Source organism: Canis aureus, chromosome 19 (genome assembly GCF_053574225.1).
Source record: "Canis aureus isolate CA01 chromosome 19, VMU_Caureus_v.1.0, whole genome shotgun sequence".
NCBI lineage: Eukaryota > Metazoa > Chordata > Mammalia > Carnivora > Canidae > Canis > Canis aureus.
The window spans coordinates 40,987,116-41,004,689 of record NC_135629.1 but is presented as its reverse complement, the minus strand read 5'-3'; the positions used below and the strand labels follow the sequence as shown (position 1 = coordinate 41,004,689).

Genomic DNA, 17,574 nt, shown 5'->3' with positions numbered 1-17,574 from the left:
TTAACACAAAGTGTGGGTTTTCTCTGTTCTAGGTGCTAGAGAGCAGCCTTATCTGGAAGACAGTCTTCAAGAAAATACAATGTAATTAAATGCTGTAACAGAAATTCTTCCTCTTTGGTATGAATAAAAAGTAAGCAATTCTTCCAGAAGGCTTCAGAAAAGGTTAACATCTGACCTAGACCTCGAAGAACAAGTACACTGAGGAGTTGAGAAGAGTGGTAGCAGTTTAGAATATTTCCTAATGTGAGCAACAGCCTGAATAGATAACCTCAATGACCCTTAATATAAGAATTCAGAGAGGAGACTGATGGAAAATGAAGCTAGAAATATGAGTGATAGACTGGAGGATCTGGAATGTCATGCATAGCAACGTGTGTTCTATTCTGTAAGCAAGGGAAAGCCAAGGAAACAGCACAATCAGATCTGTCATTTACAAAGACAGCCTAAGCAGCAGCATGACAAATGGCTAGGAGATGAACTGGACAGGGATGAGAAGACCATGGTGAGGGTATTAGAGTGCCCTGGAGAAGAGAGAAGCCTAATATCTAACAGGCTTTTTCCTAACCCTACATATCCCCTCTCCTCTCCAACCAGATGAAAAAGATTAGTGCCCAGATAAGTTGTTATTACAGGTAAAAACAGGATAGCCCTTAAGTGTATGGAATGGGAAACAGTGATGTATCCAAAGAGACTGCTAGTAACATGAAAAAGGTAGGCATAAAGAAGCCAGAGATATTTGAAGAGAACAGTCAGAAAGTCGTTGATGACAACGAGCACCAAGAGAAAGGAAGAGGGCATTTCAAGGAATAGGTTCATATTACATAGCTAGTGAAAAGGGCATAGGCATAGCAACCAAAAGGCCTCGAGGAACACAGGGAAAACCCTTTTTCAGTTGAGGAAAGAATACTACTTTAGACTGTGGTGGACTGAGGAGACAAGGAGGGCACTGAGGCAGGTGGTATAAAACGCTTTCAAAAAGTCAGGAAATGGGGGACCTGGGTGGCTCAGTGGTTGAGCATCTGCCTTTGGCTCAGGTCATGATCTGAGTCCCAGGATCAAGTCTCACATAGGGCTCCCTGCATGGACCCTACTTCTCCCTCTGCCTAGGTCTCTGTCTCTCTCATGAATAAATAAAATCTTAAAAAAAAGAAAAAGAAAAAACATGCTGGGGAAAAAAAGAAGAAAACACGGTCTGGAAGGTGTGGTAGAGACTGCTTGTCATCTGTCTCATTATCTATCATTCTCTTTTTTGGTCATGTGGTTGCCAATAATAAAAACTACATTTCTTGGCCTCTGCTGCAGCTAGGTGAAGTCATTAATGGCTGGCCAGTGGACCATATGCTGAATGAGGCAGGAGAGGGGAGAACTGCTACAACGATGTTTGGAGATTAAAGGGAACATATCTACAACAAGTGGAGGAGAGAACCCTGGACATGAACTATGGACTCCTTTTTTTTTTTTTTTTTTAATTTATTTATGATAGTCACAGAGAGAGAGAGAGAGAGAGAGAGAGGCAGAGACATAGGCAGAGGGAGAAGCAGGCTCCATGCACCGGGAGCCCGACGTGGGATTCAATCCCGGGTCTCCAGGATCACACCCTGGGCCAAAGGCAGGCGCCAAACTGCTGCGCCACCCAGGGATCCCTCCTTTTTTTTTTTTTTTAAGATTTTATTTTAATTAATTAATTAATTTATATTTTTATTTATTCATGAGACACACACACAGAGAGAGACAGAGACACAGGCAGGGGGAGAGAAGCAGGCTCCATGCAGGGAGCCTGATGCAGGGTTCGATCCTGGGACTCCAGGATCAGGCCCTGGGCTGAAGGCAGGCACTAAACTGCTGAGCCACCCAGGGATCCCAAACTATGGACTCCTAAGTGACTGCTCCAAAAAGAGGAGGAAGCAGACCACAAGAGCCAAACATTGGCGAGTGAGTAGATATAATGGCAGACCCTTCTAGTTGCTTCCATTTTCTCAATTAAGTAAAAAGCAAGATCATCAGTTGACAGTGAAGCTGGGAAAGGGAAACAAAGTTTGAGCTAAAGGTGGTGGTGCAATCTAAAAATAGGAGAGGGGTGCCTAGCGTAGCTCAGTAATTAAGCATAGGACTCCTGATTTCAGCTCAGTTCATGATCTCAAGATTGTGGCATCCAGCCCCTACAGCTCTCCTGGAGATTCTCTCCCTCTGCCCCTATTACCCTAAAATAAACAAGATCTTAAAAGAGAGAGAGAGATCCATCCTGGGATCTCACCTCCTAGAGGCTATAAAAGTATATTTGTCCCCTTTCCCCCTTACAACTTCCCTAGGTTAGCCTCTTTTCCCTGTAAGGAGGTAAAAGATTATTATCTGTGTTCAAGTACAATATAACACTACCAACAACTGATTCCCACCACTCACATAATACCTTTCTTTATCTCCTTTTAGGCCAAGAGTTACAACCTCCCCCAGAGAGGCCTCCCTGACTACTCACTCTTCATCCCTGAACTTGTATAGCACTTGGTCCAATAGGGGCTGCTTCCCAAAGATTATGTAAGCCTGCATCACTTGATATTGTTTGCAGTAGTAGAAAGAAGGCTCTGGAACCAGGTACTAGTATTCAGAGAAGCTGTGAATCTTTGGGCAAGTTACTTAACCCCTGTACTTCTACTTTCTCATCATCTGTACCAATGGGGAAAATAATGGTTCCTACCACCACAGGACAGTAGTAATTACTGAATGAGTTAATAGAGAAAAGAGCTTAGAATAAACAATAACTAGGATATAACAGTTAATGTTTAACTGTTGGATACTACCAATTGTAAATTTCAGTAAAAAAGACTATCTTCATTTCTATATTCCCCACACCTAATAAAAAAAAAAAATAGCACTAAACGAAGTGTTTGCCTACTAAAGGATAAGAAATCTAGCCTTCTTAATAGAAAAAATACATTGGTATGGGGTGCCTGCCTGGCTCAGTTGGAAGAACATGCAAATCTTGATCTCAGAGCCATGAGTTTGAGCGTCAAGATGGATGTAGAGATTACCGAAAAAAAAGAAAGCATTGGTATAAGAAAGAGTTAATTTAACTTTTTGAAAGGAAACTTTCAAAATCTCAGGTTACTAAGATTAGACATTAGCCTTCAAATTTACTTCCTCTAAGCACTTCCCTTCTTTTCTAAATTGGCCTTAAGTCTCATTCTTCAACTAGGAAGTTACTTCTTTTCAAACAAGACTTACAAATAACAAACTACTGTACATAAAACTCCCTAGTCTGTACATTGATGTATGGAATAATATGGGGGGTGGGGACGACTAAACATCTATCTTATCATCTTACATATGGCAAGAGCACTGAAGACAATAAGTACTCCTGGAACTATTTTTTTTTTAAGATTTTATTTATTTATTCATGAGAGACAGAGAGAGAAAGGCAGCGACAAAGGCAGAAGGAAAAGCAGGCTCCATGCAGGGAGCCCAATGTGGGACTCGATCCCGGGATACCAGGATCAAGCCCTGGGCTGAAGGCAGGTGCTAAACCGCTGAGCTACCCAGGTGTCCCTCCAGGAAAAAAATTTTTTTAAGTTTTTTGTTTTTGCCTTTTTTTTTTTTTTTTAAGTAATCTGTACACCTCAAAGGTATAACCTAGGAACCAAGAATCACCCACTCTACCAACTGAGCTAGCCAGGCATCCCATTCTTGGAGTATTTTAGAGCAGCAATTACTTTTTTTTTTTAAGATTTTATTTGATGGGCAGCCCAGGTGGCTCAGCGGTTTAGCGCCGCCTTCGGCCCAGGGTGTGATCCTGGGGACCTAGGATCGAGTCCCACGTCGGGCTCCCTGCATGGAGCCTGCTTCTCCCTCTGCCTGTGTCTCTGCCTCTGTGTCTCTCGTGAATAAATAAATAAAATCTTTAAAAATTTTTTTCAAGATTTTATTTGACAGAGAGAAAGAGTGAGAGAAACAGCACAAGTGCAGGTAGAGCAGGAAGCCCAACACAGGGCTTGATCCGAGGGCCCTGAGATCATGACTTGAGCTGAAGGCAGATACTTAACTGGGCCACTCAGGCACCCCTAGAGCAGCAATTTCAACTGCTGAAGATATTCGTTATAGAAGATCAAAAATAACTTATTAACATAAATAACTAAAGCACTGAAGACTGTGCTAAAGCGCAATTCAGTTTTTCCATAAATTAGAGTACATTCAAGGGTAGGGTTTTTTCAAAATTGAAACTTTTCCCAATCTAGCAAATAACTATTTTTTAAGGATTTTTTTTTTAAGATTTTATTTACTTACTTGAGAGAGAAAGCACAAGCAAGAGGGGAGGAGGAGGGAGAAGCAGACACCCTGCTGAGCAGGGAGCCTGACACAGAGCTCAATCTCTGGATCTCTTGAGAGAGGGAACATGAGGTACTCTCATGAGGTGTGGGGCAGAGGGAGAAGCAGATTCCCCACTGAGCAGGGAGCCTGATGTGGGGCTCAATCCCAGAACTCCAGGATCATGACCTGAGCTGAAGGCAGATGTTTAACCTACTGAGCCACCCAGGCACCCCTAAGAATAAGTGTTTTTAAGGCCTATTAGGATTCCCTTCTTGTACTCTAGTAAGTGGTCCCAAACAGCAGGGAAAAGGCCTGGAAATTGTGCATTACAATCACCATATTAAATAATGGTGATTATTTAATATAGTTGGAGGAAGGTATGATTACATGCACTCCAATTCCTACCTCATCCACACCTTCTAGGAGGGGCCACCTGACACGTTCTCAGAGTTGCAGGTGATTTTCACCCACCTCCCATCCCCACCCAAAATATTACCAAAAATCTTACTTGACCAAACATTACATTTGGGTTTCAAAATCTGAGTCCCATCCTGCATGTGTCTAATGAACATGCAGTACCATATGGACTACTCAGTAAAATTAGAAATATTCATTCCAGGGATCCCTGGGTGGCGCAGCGGTTTGGCGCCTGCCTTTGGCCCAGGGCGCGATCCTGGAGACCCGGGATCGAATCCCACGTCAGGCTCCCGGTGCATGGAGCCTGCTTCTCCCTCTGCCTATGTCTCTGCCTCTCTCTCTCTCTCTCTCTGTGACTATCATAAATAAATAAAAATTAAAAAAAAAAAAAAAAAAAGGAAATATTCATTCCATAGACAGATCCCATGTAGACTAGCCAAAGTAAAAGGTTCTACTAGAAATTAATTTTAGGGACACCTGGGGGGCTCAGTTGATTAAGTGTGGGCCTTCAGCTCAGGTCATGATCCTTCTGTCCTGGGATCAAGTCCCATCTCAGGCTCCCTGCTGAGTAGGGAATCTGCTTTTCCTTCTTTCTCTGGCCCTCCCACCTGCTATGTGCTCTCTCTCAAATAAATAAAATCTAAAAAAAAAAGAAGAAGAAACTAATTTCAGTTCTAGGCAGCAATAGTTATTGAGTTATAGTGGTAAAGGAGCTACACTAAGAATTAAACCAGGCTCTATTACCTACCAGCTTTGTGCCCCATGAAATCTTCTAAAAAGAGTTGGTATGAAGATTAAGACAAAATGACCTACTGAAAGTAGGTCAGTGTTCAATAAATGTTTCTCCTTATTATTTAGGTCTTATTTTGGACAAATAGCAACTCCCTCCAAATTCCAACTGTCCAGAAATTGAAGACCAGTTTGCAATATGGCCTGACCTGAAAAGAATGTTGTTTTTCCTAAAATGAAACTTTTACCAGTCTAGCAAATATATTTGACTCTTGAACAAACCAGGTTTGAACAGCACTGGTCCATTTATATGCAGACCTACAGTAGAGTCCTAAATGTATTTTCTCTTCCTTATGATTTTCTTAGTATCCTTTTTCCTTTTAGTTTACTTTACTGTAAGAATACAGTATGTAATATGTATAACATACTCAATGTGTTAATTGACTATCAGGCTTCCAATCAACAGTAGGCTATTAGTTACATTTTCAGGGAGTGGAGTTATATTCAGATTTTGGTCACCTAACCCCCATTTGTTCAGGAGTCACCTGCAATTAGTTTTCCAAAGTATCCTACCCATACCTCATTCCACTCTCTTTCCTGTTAAAAAAAGTAATAAATTACTATTCAGCTTACTTCTCACTGTCTAGAATTATAGGCCCAGAATGGTTCATCTAAAAGCCTTGGGACTAGAGGTTTCAAAAGTCAGAATTCTTCAGATTTTAGAAAGATGATACAGTGCAAATGCCAAATACTCCATAATACACTCAATGGGTTAATACTTCAGTAAAATACACGAACATTCATACTAAGGAGGATAAAGCCTAAGCAACCTCTCATCAGTTCAGTTCAGGTTTTGCCATCAAAAACAGTTGTGGTTTTCAGAACTTTCCAAAAGGCAGTTATGAAAATCCTTAACCCAATGCCAGTTTGTTTTAAACATAGACACACAATCACATTCTTCTCAATACTTTTTAAGTACCTTTTCTAATGCCTTTAAGTCTCATTTTTCCTGACTGATAACGATGCTATTGTCTCAGAGAACTGGACTGAGCCCCTCTTGCTATTTCTTTTGGGAAGTTAAAACAAAATAGGCTTTAAATTAATAAGTTAAGGATTGGGTATGGTGTGTATTTAAGCTAAACTTCAGGGCTGACAATAATTTGAATTCTACAAGCTAAAACAAAATCAAACAAAAAACACCTAAAAAATGAATTCTATAACCTAAATTAACTGAGTAATTTCAATAACTTGTTAAGGGACTACACATTTTGTAATACTAATTTTCTTAGATTCATAGTAAATCTGCCTCTGTGCACAATTTTTAGCTTATTTTCAGCAGATAAGAAGCCACCAAAGATGTTTCAGATGGTGTTACTAGGTTACAGTATATGTATTATACATTTATTAGGCAAACATTCATTATAAGCAGGCACAAAACCGTTCTCCAGCCAAGAAGCAGAAGTAGAAATAATTCAACTGAATAACCATGCTGCTTCTGCTGGATCAAGATCTTTACAATATTTTGGAAAGATAATGAATAAATTTCTATGCAGATAAAATAATCACAGCTTTAAATGATTAACTTAGAACACTTGAGATGATTATAATTTTACCTCATAATTCTTCAAAGGAACTAATTACGCAAAAGAAGCAGTGATGATTACAACAAGCTTTCTACCATTTCTCAATCACCTAAGAAATAAAAGCATTTAATACAGGATAGCTTTGGACATGATTTAATTTTCACTTATTTTTAATGTACTTATTACTTTAAACATAGTGGACACAAGATTAGGAGTTTGTAAAACTTACCTTTTTGACAGCCATATGCTTCAATTATATAACCCAGTTTGAAATTTTAGATCCTTTATTACCCCCCTTCTCTGCAAAAGATAAATTCCAAAACCCCCAATGGATGCCTGAAACCAGATGGTACAGAATCGTATATACTATACTTTTTCCTGTGTATACATACCTATTATAAAATTTAATTTACAAATTACACATAGTAAGAGACTAAATAATAAAATATAACAATTACAATATGCTATAAGAAGTTATGTGTATGCAGCCTCTCCCCATCTCCCCAAAATACCATATTGTACTCATCCTTTATGTGATAATATGAGATGGTAAAACGCCCAAGTGACGAGATGAAGTGAGGTGAATGCCACAGGCACTGTGATGTAGCATTAGGCTACTAATGACTTTCTGACAGATGTCAGAAAAAGGATCACTACTTCCAGACCACGGTTGACCACAGGTAATAGAAACTGTGCTAAGAACTACTGTTATGTTTTATTTCTCTCTCCAAATAAGTTGTTATGAATCAGTATTGTACAGATGACTATAACAAAAGCAAAAGCTCTATAGTCTTTTGGGAAGTAAACTAAAAAAAGTATAAAGAAATTTTTAAACTTCAAAAAATCCTGTGAATTACACACAGAAGGACAATCATGATGCACTTCCTCTCAACCCCAGGTTTTGTCAATGCCTGTTTCCGCAGGAGGGTGTAGTGTCAATGCAAACTGTGCTGTCAATGCAAATTTTGCAAAAGATACCCAGATGAAATCTGGGTACAAATTGTCATATTGTAGATAAGAAAACATATAAATCCCAAAACATTATTTTAGGAAATCATAAAATCTAAAAGATACAACCACCCTCAGCCAAAACAAAATATCCTTTAACTAAAGATATTAAGCCATGCTTTTCTCCTTCTTTCCTTTGTCCTGATTGTACCCCACCTACCCTTCCCCTACTTGGATAACTCATACTTTAGGCTAAGCCACTGTCTTTCAGGCCATTCTCTGAGCTCCCAGCTTAGATCAGGCCCCTTGGATACTCACCCAGCACCAAACATTTCTCTACCTCACTCATCATACCCCTCTTCCTCCCAAACTCTATTAGTATTAGAATCATATCTATCTTATTCACCATTGTCAGACAAGCATAGGTGCACAGCACATAGTAGTAAAGTGTTCAAATAACAAATTAAAAAAAAATACATTTCCAAATTGGTTTCCATAACCAATTTGCTGAGCACAGATTTTTAAAAAGAAAACAGTTGCAACATCAGCTGTGTACACTAGTGGTGAGACAATCTCCCAGGACACTTGTTTTAGTAGTTCAATAATTTACCCTCACAGAATTATAGAAACCCCTCATATAAATCAGAAACTTATCCTTAACAAGAGTGTTAAAACTCAGATCCTTCTTATGAACTCATTTGCTCGTATTTTAATAAACAACTCTGTAAGTGTAATTGACCAGTAGCTGAATTCACAGCAGTTTAGAAAAATGTATGCAGGGGTGAGAAAGAGGTGCAGTCTATGACAAGACACAGGAGACAGAAACCCCTGAAAATCAGGCTCAGAAACAAAACAGGGAGTGACAGAAATGCCATTCTGGCCAGTCCTAAAGCAGGCCAACAGACTCCAAGGATAGAACCCAAAAACTCTTTCCCTTAGGAAGAAAGATCTCAATTATTACACAGGGAAACTTAAGTCCCAGATACTGCAAGACAGGGAAAAAGACATCCACTAGAGAAATAAAACAAATTTTAAAGCTTAAGAAAGCAAGCTTCAGTTATCTATAACACAATGATACTCTTTCAGTGGTTTAAGACTTCAATTTTTCCACAAGAGCCATACTGTACCTAAACACGCATGAATCCCACAAAAGCTTAAACAATGCCCTACGATGCATTCTCTGGAAGCAAAGCTATTATTAAACTGAAAATAAAGGTCAAAATACAGCCTTTTCTCCAGAGAGTCCCAAAAGTAACCACCAAATTAGAATCAATTTTTTGTACAAACAATAAACCTGATTTAAAGTGTAGATTTTCAGGTGCTCCTTTCTCCAATACCTTCCATTCTACTCTTTTGTCCTTTGTTAAAGTATGTATCTAAAATAAATAGAATACATACTACTTCATTAAGTCAGACGAAGAAAAAAAGTCAGAGAAGAAAATCTCTACATTGAATCCATTTCAGTGCAGTGTGCAGAAACCTGTTCTATCCACTCCAGGTTCACCCAAACCTAGCACACAGGAGACACCATTAAACACTGGGAAATTAAATTCAAAACATAAAACCATTTATTTTGTCTGCAGACAACATAGGAAACCACTGGCAAAAAGGCTCAACATCTGTCCATTTGTTCATAATGCCCTTGAGCCTGGTACTGTTGTTATTTTGCCATCTTGATCAAGCAGTTGTCAAGGATCGATGTCAGTTCAAGGGCCCTTAGAGATGAAGAGCACAGGCCTAAAGCATACAAAGGCAAGCAGAGGAGAACCCCACAAAGCCTCTAATACACAGCCAAGTCAGAACCACCCCAGATTCAAATTCTTCTTTGGGGTTGGAGGAAGAGACACTCCCTTCTGGCTTTCTAAGTCAGTGTGTGGTATCATTCACCTCAAAATGTAAATATTCCAGTGTTAATCTTAAATGGATGGACAGAGTCAGGATTTGACTTTGCGCAGTCTAATTCTCCACTTAACATTGCCCACAAGACAATGCTTGTCTGCAAAATTGCCATACAGACAAGAATAAACCAAGAGGTAGCTCCAGTAAACCGCCTAGGTTTTTCAGCAAGGATAATACACAGCCAGACACCCTATGTTCTGGCACAAACATCTCTATTCCTCTCAAGGCTCTGCGATTAGCAGATGAAAACTCTTCAGGGTGGGGCCTGCACCTATTTACAACTTTTTTCTTTTTTAAAATTGAGGTGAAATACACATAACATAAAGTTTGCCTTTTTAAACCATATAATTCAGTGCTATTTTTTTTTTTAAGATTTTATTTATTCATGAGACACACACACACACAGAGAGGCAGAGACACAGGCAGAGAGAGAAGCAGGCTCCATGCAGGGAGCCTGATGTGGGACTTGATCCAGGGACCTCAGGATCATACTCTGAGCCAAAGGCAGATGCTCAACTGCTGAGCCACCAAGGTGTCCCAATTCAGTGATATTTAGCACATTCACAATATTGTATAACAACCAAGTCTATCTAGTTCCAAAACATTTTCATTACCACAAAAGAAAACCCCATACCTGTTAAGCAGTTTATCTCCAGCTCCCTCTCTCCTAGCACCTGGCAACCACCGATTTGCTTTATGCTCCATAAATTTACAATTCTAAGTAGGTCATATAAATGAAATCATACAATATATGACCTTCTTCTGTTTTTGGCTTCTTTCATTTAGCATAACACTTTCAAGGTTCATCCATGTTATAGCATGTAGTTTTACTACTTCAAATTTTAAATAGCTGAATAATATTCCATGGTATATACATAACCACATTTGTTATCTATTCCTCCTTTGGACTATTGGACTTATTTCCAAATTATTCTTATTTTGGCTATAAGAATAGTGATGCTATGAACATTTATTACCAACATTGTCCAAATACCTGTTTTGTGTGTAGATCTAGGAATGGTATGGCTGGGTTGTATGTTAACTCTCTAACTCTCTGCCAAACTATTTTCCACAGTGTATGGTATTAAATATCTTGCCATATAATCATCCAGGCCTATTGTAAAAGAGAAAGGATAAAATAATACTGTGATGCACAATAATATATATCTTTAAAAAAGGAAAAATGTGTAATATACATATAGACACAGTATCTCTAGAAAGATACACTGGAAACAGTTACATGTTTTTTTTTCTAAAAGAGGACCTTGGGAGATTAAAATAGAGAAAGGCTTATTTTTCATGCCTGCCCCTTTTGCAGTTTCATATACACGCTTCATCAACTCCCTTGCTCTAAAATATTTTAAAAATTAAAAAAAAAAGTTTTAAGTAATCTTTACACCTGGCTCACAATCCCTAGATCAAGAGTTGAATGTTCTAACTGAGCAGCCAGGTACCCTGATAAAATATTTTTAAAGCTCCAAAGCAAGCAATACAATGAGAGGAGGAGTATGCTCTGGAATAGGAAAAATACACATTTTTTTGTAAACTCTACCCTAAATGTGGGGCTTGAATTCACAACCCCAAGATCAACAGTCATATGCTCTACCAATTGATCGAGCCAGGCGCCCCCATCTTTTATTTAAAAACTTTTTGTATGTTTTTATTTTTATCTAGTGTTTTTCGCTCTTTTTAATATTTTATTTTAGAGAAAGAGAGAGAGACATAGAAAGAATGCATGAGCAGGAGAGGCATAAGCAGACTGCGCTGAGTGTGGAGCCTTACAGGGGGCTCGACTTCACAACCCTAAGATCATGACCTGAGCTGAAAGCAAGAGTTGGTTGCTTAACTGACTGAAACACCCAGGCACCCCTCTTTTTTTATTTTTTATTTTTTATTTTTATTTATTTTATTTTATTTTATTTATTTATGATAGTCACAGAGAGAGAGAGAGAGGCAGAGACACAGGCAGAGGGAGAAGCAGGCTCCATGCACCGGGAGCCCGACGTGGGACTCGATCCCGGGTCTCCAGGATCGCACCCTGGGCCAAAGGCAGGCGCTAAACCGCTGCGCCACCCAGGGATCCCACCCCTCTTTTTTTATTGTGGTTAAATATGCATAAGCAGGCAACTGTTGATTTCAGCTCAGGTCTTGATCTCAAGGCCATGAGCTCAAGCCCTACGTTGGGCCCATGCTGGGTGTGGAGCCTACTTAGAAAAGAAAACTTTGGGGCACCTGGTTGGCTCAGTCAGTGGAGCTCTTAATCTCGGGGACAGGGACACCTGGGTGGCTCAGCGGTTGAGCGTCTGCCTTCGGATCAGGGCGTGATCCTGGGTTGGGGTATCAAGACCCGCATCAGGCTCCCTGCAAGGAGCCCACTTCTCCCTCTACCTAGGTCTGCTTCTCTATGTCTCTCATGAACAGATAAATAAAATCTTAAAAAAAAAAAAAAAAAAGGGCTATGTGTTCAAGTCCCATGCAGGATGTAGAGATTACTTAAAAATAAAATTTTAGCAAAAAAATAAATAAATAAAAAATAAAATCTTAGGGCAGCCCAGGTGGTTTAGTGGTTTAGCGCCGCCTTCAGCCCAGGGTGTGATCCTGGATACCCGGGATCAAGTCCAACATCAGGTACCCTGCATGGAGCCTGCTTTTCCCTCTGCCTGTGTCTCTGCCTCTCTCTGTCTCTCTCATGAGTAAATAAATAAAATCTTAATAAAAAATAAAATCTTTAAAAATGTATTAAAAAATAGAAAACTTTAAAGTTTCCCAAAGAACTGTTTCATCTTTTGATTGGGTAGCAATTTAAACACGTGTATGTATTTTTCCAAAACTTGCCAAACTGTCACTTAAATAGTTGCATTTTACTGTATGCAAATTATACTTCAATAAAGATGATTAGAAAACAAAAACAAAAACAAACCTCCCCAAATGACTCCAATTTTGGAAATTGGATCCCAAGTTTGGGAACAGCCAAGTTTGGGAGCCACTGTTCCTAAGCATCAGAGTTCTGTTGTAGTTCCCCAAGAATGACATCTTAGGATGCTACCTCCTCCCCCCCAAAAAAATCTCTTCCACATTGGGCTGCCTCACTGGGTCAGTCAGTCAGTAGAGCATGCAACTCTTGATATTGGGATTATATGTTCAAGCTCCACACAGGGTGCTAAGATTACTTAAAAACAAACTTAAAATAACATTTCTTCCACATTAAATGAGTGTGATTATTGGGTACTGCAAACTGTAACTTGAATAGTCAAAGTTAAAGGGCTGCATGTCTGGCACTGGAGCTACGTGCTTCTCTCTCACTGAATCCTCATAGCATTTAGATATTATTCTTATTCTACAGAAAAGGAAACTGAGTTTCAAAGGGATCACATTACTGTCCAGGGTCCTAGTGTAAGAACTAGGGGCATCTGTCTGATTCAGTGAGTAGAGCGTATGACTCTTAATCTCAGGGTCATGAATTCAAGCCCAACATTGGGGGCAGAGTTTACCTTAAAAAAAAAAAAAAAAAAGGTGGGATGCCTGGGTGGCTCAGTGGTTGAGCATCTGACTTTGGCTCAGGGCATGATCCTGGTTGAGGGACCGACCCACATCGGGCTCCCTGTGGGGGCCTGCTTCTCTCTGTGTGTCTCTCATGAATAAATAATAAAATCTTTAAAAAAAAACCATAAGAACTAGTACTTAAGTGTCAGCCACTCTCCAGAACCCATGCTCTTACCCAAGATATTCTACTGCCTTTCTTTTCTGAACTTAAGACCTTAAAGAGATAAACAGGAGCTTCCTTCCAAGTAACTAGAGAAGTTAAAAGAGACTTCATCCAGAAAATAACTTTTCCACAAAAAATTAAATGCATTATTTCCAACAAAACTGCCAAATCACGTAATAAAATGGTCTCATGGCAAAAAAAACATACAGCTACAGCATTAAACATCCACTTAAATGTACTTCCTTAGGCTCTCAAAACTTAAATATCAAATAATAGGGTTACATAAAAATACACCAGAAGATGCGGCTAGGGGGCTCAGTGGTTGAGCCTTTCACTCAGGTCATGATCCCAGGGTCCAGGAATTGAGTTCTGTCATCACGCTCCAGAAAGGGAGACTACTTCTCCCTCTGTCTGTGTCTCTGCCTCTCTGTATATGTTCATGAATAAATAATTAAAATCTTAAAAAAAAAAAAAAAAAAAAGACACCAGAAAAGTGACATAGCATTCACTCTATGGATTCATGAAAGACACAGCTCTGCAACAGAAGGCTTGAACACAATGAGAAAAAGGTAAGGACATCTGGGTGGCTCAGCGGTTAAGTGCCTGGCTTCAGCCCAGAGTGTGATCCTGGAGTGCCAGGGTCGAGTTCCTCCCAAGATCAGGTCCCACATCACGCTCCCTGCATGGAGGCTGCCTCTCTCTTTGCCTATGTCTCTTGCCTCTCCCTCTCTCTCTCTGTGTGTCTCTCATAAATGAATGAATGAATGAATGAATGAATGAATGAATGAATAGTCTTAAAAAAAAGGAAAATAAAATGAGAAAAAGATAAAAATAGTATATATAAAAAAACAAAAGAATTTTCAAACATGCTTAAAGTCAAAACAAACAATTTTTTAAAGTAACAATTAAATCTGTTTTTTGTTTTTCGTTTTTTTTTAAGATTTTATTTATTCTTGAGAGACAGAGAGAGGCAGAGACATAGGCAGAGGAAGAAGCAGGCTCCATGCAAGGAGCCCAATGTGGGACTTGATCCAGGCATCCAGGGATCACATCCTGAGCTGCAGGCAGCCACCCAACCGCTGAGCCACCCAGGTGTCCCATATCTGTGTTTTAAAGCAGCTAAGATAAATAAATTAATTAATTAAAATAAATAAAATAAATAAAATAAATAAAATAAAATAAAAATAAAATAAAGCAGCTAAGAGCTTCAAAAGATAAAAACCAAATTCTTGGGATCCCTGGGTAGTTCAGCGGTTTAGCACCTGCCTTGGGCCCACGGCATGATCCTGGAGTCCCGGGATCGAGTCCCACATCAGGCTTCCTGCATGGAGCCTGATTCTCCCTCTGCCTGTGTCTCTGCCTCGCTTTCTCTCTCTGTGTCTCTCATGAATTAATAAATAAAATATTTAAGAACAACAAAAAAATTCTTTTCAGTTGGAAAAGCATGAGACTCCTGAACTCAAGGTTGTGAATTTGAGCCCCACGTTGGGTGTAGAGATTAGTTAAATAAAAAAACACTTGAAAAAAGAATTTGTTTTAGGGACTGTGGTCAGGATGCAGTGTTAATAAAATTGGAAAACTTAATGAAGGGCAGCCTGGGTGGCTCAGCAGTTTAGCGCCGCCTTCAGCCCAGGGCGTGATCCTGGAGACCCGGGATCGAGTCCCACGTCAGATTCCCTGTGTGGAGCCTGCTTCTCTCTCTGCCTCTCTCTTTCTCTTTGTGTCTCTCATGAATAAATAAATAAATAAAATCTTAAAAAAAAAAAAAAATGAAAAACAAAACTCCTAAGAATAAGCCTGAAAGATAAATGAAGTGTACATATAGCAGGTACATGAAAAATAAATGCTTCTGGCTTCATGACTGAACACTCTTCAACCACAGTTCAATACACAAGTGTGCAGGAGAGTTAGCATGGGTTAGAAATTGCCCAAGAACCCATTAGTCATAAAAGGTAGTCTGAGCAGAAAAAAATCTTCATCCCACCACCTACTTTTCTGTCTATTGGGAAAGTACCATCTCTGCTATTACTTACTGTTGCTTAAGAGTGGAACTAAATGATCCCGGAGTCAAATAAAGGCAGAATCCTTACTACAGCGCAAGAATAAATTAAGACAATTTATATGGTCTAATATTGGGCACCTGGGTGGCTCAGTCAGGGAAGCATCTGCCTTTAGCTCAGGTCATGATCCCAGAGTCCTGGCATGGAGTCTTAATATGGGGCTTCCTGCTCAGTGGGGAGGAGTTTGCTTCTCCCTCTCTCTCTCTGCCCCTCCTCCCTCACACACACACACACACACACACACACACTCTTTTCCTCTGCATCAATTAAATAAAATCTTTAAAAAAAAAAATCTATTAGAGTTAAACAAGTATTTCCACTAAGGAAGAAAACTAGTATGCATTGAGCATTGTCCTCTTCATATATTATTTCACCTAAAATTCCTATAAAATGGGAGCATCTGGGTGGCTCAGTTGGTTAGCATCCAACTCTTGATATCAGGATTGTGAGTTCAAGCCCCACCCTGGGCTCTACGCTGGGTGTGAAGCCTACCTTAAAAAAAAAAAGGATCCCTGGGTGGCGCAGCGGTTTGGCGCCTGCCTTTGGCCCAGGGCGCGATCCCAGAGACCCGGGATCGAATCCCACATCGGGCTCCCAGTTCATGGAGCCTGCTTCTCCCTCTGCCTGTGTCTCTGCCTGCCTCTCTCTCTCTCTCTCTCTCTCTCTCTGTGACTATCATAAATAAATAAAAATTAAAAAAAAAAAAAAAAATCCAGGATACCCTGGTGGCTCAGCAGTTGAGTACCTGCCTTCAGCTCAGGGCGTGAATCTCGGGATTGAGTCCCTTGTCTGGCTCCCTGCATGGAGCCTGCTTCTCCCTCTGCCTACATCTCTGCTCTCTCTGTGTGTCTCGTGAATAAATATTTTTTTAAAATCCATAAAATTTCGATAAATTAAATGTAATCGTCATTTTATAGATAGGTCCTGAGGCTCACAGAAATAACCTGGTTAAGTGTATCTATGTCTGAGATGCCTGGGTGACTCAATGGTTGAGCATCTGCCTTTGGTTCAGGGCGTGGTCCCAGAGTCCTGGGATCGAGTTCCACATCGGGCTCCCTGCATGAAGCCTGCTTCTCCCTCTGTCTATGCCTCTGCTTCCCCGCCTCGGTCTCTCATGAATAAATAAATAAATACTTAAAAAAAAAAAAGTCTGCTTGAGATTCTCTCTTTGCCCCTCCTACTGTGCACAAAAGCTCTCTCAAATAGTTTCCAATAAATCTCCGTGCTTCCGTTTTTGTCACCCTATAGTCTATTTTCCATACATGAACTAGAAATATAAATAAATCAGATCACATTATTCCCATTATAAAAACTCTTCAGGGGCAGCCCAGGTGGCTCAGCGGTTTAGTGCTGCCTTCAGCCCAGGCTGTGATCTTGGAGACCCGGGATCAAGTCCCACATCGGGCTCCCTGCATGGAACCTGCTTCTGTCTCTGTGTCTGCCATGAATAAATAAGTAAAATCTTTAAAAAATAAAAAAGTAAAAACTCTTCAGTAACTTTCCAATACATTCCAAATGAACTCTAAATTCCTAGTTCCTCCAAGATCTGGACACAGTCTACATGTAAGATTTTATTTCTTCCACTCTTTCCACTTACTCTTTAAGCTCCGGACATTCAAGAATTTTTTTGCTGTTCCCTAAAAAAGGGAAGCCCATCCCTTACCTATCATGAGACTTCCCTACTAGAACATTAACTCAAGAAGCAGGACTATTAATATTTTTGTGATTATTAACACCTAATGCGCTTTCTACTTCCTGTCAGCGATATTGAGAAAAATAGATAAGATTCAAAACTAACAATCTTTAGTTCCAAACCAAATGTCTGTATTTTTAGGAATAAAGATATCGTAAAACAAATAAAAAAAACTTGAGGGTAGGGTAGGAACATCCTTTTTTTTTTTTTTTTTTTAAATATGAGAATTAGTTTCTTTCT

General features: G+C 39.7%; 1 protein-coding gene and 1 long non-coding RNA gene across 3 annotated transcripts in view; one reads left to right on the top strand and one right to left on the bottom strand.

Annotated features, from left to right (window-relative positions):
- Window positions 1–17,574, bottom strand: part of RHOA (ras homolog family member A) — a 63,706-nt gene that overhangs the window by 40,087 nt on the left and 6,045 nt on the right. The window contains exon 3 of one of the 2 annotated variants that reach the window (XM_077858916.1): window positions 10,870–10,989. The exons of the other annotated variant lie outside the window; for it this stretch is intronic. The gene's annotated coding sequence lies outside the window, so the exon portion shown is untranslated. The remainder of the gene's footprint in view (window positions 1–10,869; window positions 10,990–17,574) is intronic. 2 annotated transcript variants of the gene reach the window in all.
- On the top strand, window positions 402–5,793 carry LOC144290065 (uncharacterized). The gene is made up of 3 exons (XR_013357925.1): window positions 402–502; window positions 2,428–2,589; window positions 5,575–5,793. It is a non-coding gene; the product is annotated as an uncharacterized LOC144290065 (long non-coding RNA).